At 40.9% G+C, this 5,012-nt stretch overlaps 3 non-coding genes across 3 annotated transcripts; all 3 read left to right on the top strand.

Annotated features, from left to right (window-relative positions):
* The first annotated feature begins 128 nt into the window (after positions 1 to 128).
* On the top strand, positions 129 to 202 carry trnan-guu (transfer RNA asparagine (anticodon GUU)). The gene has a single exon. It is a non-coding gene; the product is annotated as a tRNA-Asn (tRNA).
* Positions 203 to 452: 250 nt separating this feature from the next.
* trnan-guu (transfer RNA asparagine (anticodon GUU)) lies at positions 453 to 526 on the top strand. The gene has a single exon. It is a non-coding gene; the product is annotated as a tRNA-Asn (tRNA).
* A 250-nt stretch (positions 527 to 776) lies between these two features.
* On the top strand, positions 777 to 850 carry trnan-guu (transfer RNA asparagine (anticodon GUU)). Its single transcript has one exon. It is a non-coding gene; the product is annotated as a tRNA-Asn (tRNA).
* Positions 851 to 5,012: the final 4,162 nt, after the last annotated feature.

Raw genomic sequence — 5,012 nt, 5'->3', positions numbered from 1 at the left:
AACATGCTTGACCAAAGGAAACTTTCGGATTACTTCAGCTTTGACATGTGGTAAGAACACTATGGAAAGCTAGGATTTTCGGCAAGAGTCGTGGCACTTATCTGAGCAGCAATACTCAGGAGTGCATCGTCTCTGTGGCGCAATCGGTTAGCGCGTTCGGCTGTTAACCGAAAGGTTGGTGGTTCGAGCCCATCCAGGGACTTGGGTCTCTATTCTCGAAAGGACAACAGATGTTCTGAGGTTGACTTGCACTGATTGTGGCCAATACCCTAAAATCCTGGATCATTTTGGAAAGACTTGCTTGAGTAAGTGATGGACGCATGAAAACATGCTTGACCAAAGGAAACTTTCGGATTGCTCGATTTTTGACCTGTGGTAAGAACACTATGGAAAACCAGGATTTTTGGCGAGAGACGTGGCACTTGTGTGACAGCAATATTCAGCAGGGCATCGTCTCTGTGGCGCAATCGGTTAGCGCGTTCGGCTGTTAACTGAAAGGTTGGTGGTTCGAGCCCACCCAGGGACGTGGTTCTCTTTCCTAGAAAGGACAACAGATGTTCTGAGGTTGACTTGCACTGATTGTGGCCAATACCCTAAAATCCTGGATCATTTTGGAAAGACTTGCTTGAGTAAGTGATGGAGGCATGAAAACATGCTTGACCAAAGGAAACTTTCGGATTGCTCGATTTTTGACCTGTGGTAAGAACACTATGGAAAACCAGGATTTTTGGCGAGAGACGTGGCACTTGTGTGACAGCAATATTCAGCAGGGCATCGTCTCTGTCGCGCAATCGGTTAGCGCGTTTGGCTGTTAACCGAAAGGTTGGTGGTTCAAGCCCACCCAGGGACGTGCATCTCTTTACTAGAAAGGACAACAGATGTTCTGAGGTTGACTTGCTCTGATTGTGTTATAATGGACAACATCTGAAACTATTGACAGAGGCTTTTGGAAAGTTTTGCTTGAGTACGTGATGGAGTCATGAAAACATGCTTGACCAAAGGAAACTTTCGGATTGCTCGATTTTTGACCTTTGACATGTGGTAAGAACACTATGGAAAACCAGGATTTTCCAGATCCGTCCAGAAGAATCGGATCGTTCCTGAATTTCATATCAAAGCAGACTTTGGTCACAGCGTTTTCCCATATTTGCGACACCTCAGTCAACACCTCCACACAATAATTCAGTGCATGAGTGACAACTTTTTTTTCATCGCAGATGCAACATGTTTCTCTGTACAGCAGGCATGTCCAAAGTCCGGCCCTCGGGCCAAATACGGCCCGTTTCCAAATTTACACAGGCCCGCAGCCTCTGTCATGAAATTAATAATAATGCAGCCCGCTAGCACTGCTACCCTTAGTGTAAAATTCAGAGTACAAAACGCTATTTTATATTTCACCAGAAGATGGCAGTAGAGCTACTCTCGCTGCGGGAAACTCTAACCCTCGTCACAGGGGTCAAAGGGTGTGATCATTTCAAGCCCATTTCAACAATGGCTACTGTAGCGAAAAACGGAAAGTTGACAGCGAGGGCCACCGCTTTCAGTTCAAGTGGAAATTAGAGTATTTTTTCACCAAAAAAATCTTCACTGTGGCTGTTGTCATAGAATTCAATATCAAGGCACTACCAGACGAAACATTCTAGCTACGACAGTATAACTGGAAACGAACGTAGCAAAAAATTTGAAGCAACTGGAAGCTGTTTTAACGGCACAGCAGAGCTTTTTTACAAGAGCCCCTTGATTCAAATGAAAGCGCCACAAAGCCGAGCTATGAGGTAGCAACACTGATTGCTAAGCACTGCAAGCCTTTTACTGAAGGTGAATTTATTAAAGTGTGAGATGAAAATGGTGGAGAAAATCTGTCCTGAGAAAACACAAGAGTTTGCTAATGTTTGTCTGGCTCTTAATACTGTGGTGCGAAGACTTGAAGATGTTTCATCTGATGTTAAGAGGCAATTGGAGGCGAAAGGAGTGGAGTTCGACTTTTTTTCATTAGCCTGCGACGTGAGCACAGATGCATCCGACACCGCTCAGTTACTAATTTTTTTTGAGAATAGTGGATGATGAATGAACGTAAGTGAAGAGCTACTTGAGCTTCAGTCTTAAGGATCAAACGAGAGGAACAGATTTATCTGTTTCTGTTTGTTCCGCCGTTGATAACATGAAACTACCATGGAATAAAGTCGTTGGGATCACTACAGATGGTGCACCTGCCATGACGGGTGAGCGCAGTGGATTAGCAATGCCAGTCTGTAATAAAGTGAGTGAAGAAGGAGCCAAAGTCATAAAACAGCACTGTATCATTCACCAACAAGTTCTCTGTGCCAAACATCTCAAATATGACCATGTGATGAAACCGGTGAAATTACATTCGCTCAAAAGCCCTGTGCCACCGCCAGTTTCAACAGTTTCTAGTCGACATTCAGGTTGAATACGGAGATGTTGTGTATCACAATGACATGAGATGGCTCAGTCGGGGATCTGCACTCCAGCGCTTCTACTCTCTTAGAGAGGAAATCGGACAATTCTTGGCAAAAAAAGGGACAACTGATGCCAGAACTTTCCGATCCTGTTTGGGTATCTGATTTTGGATTTTTAGTTGACACAACCCAACATCTAAATGCACTGAACACTAGCATTCAGGGCCAAAATGCAGTTGTAAGTCAACCGTATTCACACATTGGAGCATTTCGAACCAAGTTGCTGCTTTTTCAAAGACACCTGTCCCAAACACAGCCCACTACCACTCTCTTCCCATCACTGCAGGATATTATGACCCGTTTTCCACAGAACAACATCAGCGCGCAAATAAGAAGGTATGCAGCAGACATCTCATCTTTGGCTGAGGAATTTCAGCAGCGCTTTCGGGATTTTGCGGCTATTGAAAAAGAGATCACAATTTTTTCCGCTCCTTTCTCCGTGGTCCCTGATGACGCTCCAGACGACCTGCAGCTGGCGCTTATTGAACTGCAGTGCGATGCAAAGAGTCGCAGTAGGCACCAACACCTCGCTCTTGTCGACTTTTACCGCCAGCTGGACAAAGACAGGTTCCGAAAGATTCGAACATTTGCTAAATAAAATGCTGAGCTTGTTCGGCTCCACATACTTGTGTGAGAAGACATTTTCAGTCATGAACATAAACAAGAACAGCATGAGGACAAAACTAACTGACTCTCACTACGTGACATCTTGCGTGTCAAAACCACTGCTTTTGAACCAGCCGAGATCTCAGTATCATCCTTCACATTAGAGCAGGCAAGGATTTTATTTTCCTGTGACAATCAAAACCACGTTAAAATATGCATCGATTCATTTTATTCTGTGTATAATTTTTTCTCTGGATTTTAAGTTCACTTTATTAAATAATTAATCAACAACAGTATAGTTATCTGCAGTCAGATTTTTTTGTTTAATTAGTTGTATTTTTCTCTTATGAACTGTTGAAACCTAAGATGACTGGACCAAGGAATCCAGATGGAAAATGCATTTTCTTATCTTTTCTGTATCAGCCTGAAAATATCAGCATGAATTAGCCAGCTGAGTTCTACTATTAGTTTACTATCTTGCACTTAAAAAGTTGTTTGAAGTCTGTGCATTTTTCTCTATATATGTATTTTTATAAGAGTCTAATGTTGAAACAATCTAACACTGCTTCTCTCATTTTTCATAAGTAATACAATGATGCAGATAGCCTTCTGTGTTTTGTACTTCAAAGTAATATTACTGTTAATATGTTCCTGTTTGCATTTTGAATTTAGTTCATAGTGAGCACTTACAAGTGGATAAAATGCCATGTTTCAGATGAACCCATATATGTTGAATCTTTCCAGAATTTATATTTTCGCACAGACTTTTAATTCATNTAACTGACTCTCACCTACGTGACATCTTGCGTGTCAAAACCACTGCTTTTGAACCAGTCGAGATCTCTGTATCATCCTTCACATTAGAGCAGGCAAGGATTTTATTTTCCTGTGGCAATCAAAACCACATTAAAATATGCATCAATTCATTTTATTCTGTGTATAATTTGTTCTCTGGATTTTAAGTTCACTTTATTAAATAATTAATCAACAACAGTATAGTTATCTACAGTCAGATTTTTTGTTTAATTAGTTGTATTTTTCTCTTATGAACTGTTGAAACCTAAGATGACTGGACCAAGGATTCAGATGGAAAATGCATTTTCTTATCTTTTTCTGTATCAGCCTGAAAATATCAGCGTGAATTAGCCAGCTGAGTTCTATTATTATTTTACTATCTTGCACTTAAAAAGTCGTTTGAAGTCTGTGCATTTTTCTCTATATATGTATTTTTATAAGAGTCTAACGTTGAAACAATCTAACACTGCTTCTCTCATTTTTCATAATACAATGATGCAGATGGCCTTCTGTGTTTTGTACTTCAAAGTAATATTACTTTTAATATGTTCCTGTTTGCATTTTGAATTTAGTTCATAGTGAGCACTTACAACTGGATAAAATGCCATGTTTCAGATGAACCCATATATGTTGAATCTTTCCAGAATTTATATTTTCCCACAGACTTTTAATTCATAGTACAAAAGTCATACTGACTTTAACAAAACCAAAAAACAAACTACTCTGTGTGAAGACATGAAAAGTGTCCCATTTCCAATAAAAATTTTATAAAACAGTTAATTTGCTTTTAACGTTAATGATTCAAAGAATGTCAGGCTGCATGGTCGGCCCCCACACATTCTCATATTACCAAATCTGGCCCTCTTTGCAAAAAGTTTGGACACCCCTGCTGTACAGCTAGCTTTGCTAGCATCATGTCCACAGATCTTACCTTTCTTTAAGCTTCCCTTCCAAGTGACGCTAAAAGTTGGACGAAGTCCCCACCGTCTGTGAAAGCAAAGCGCTGCTTATTTTACATGTCGCCATATCTTACGATTTAGGCAGCTATTATCGATCAGACAGACATCTTCTCCCGCTCAGAGGATACCACTGCGCATGTCTGGAGCTCCGCGTGCGAGTAAAGGTGGAGGC

The sequence above is a fragment of the Poecilia formosa genome, unplaced genomic scaffold (assembly GCF_000485575.1).
Source record: "Poecilia formosa unplaced genomic scaffold, Poecilia_formosa-5.1.2 Scaffold407, whole genome shotgun sequence".
NCBI lineage: Eukaryota > Metazoa > Chordata > Actinopteri > Cyprinodontiformes > Poeciliidae > Poecilia > Poecilia formosa.
This window is presented reverse-complemented; position numbering and strand designations above follow the sequence as displayed.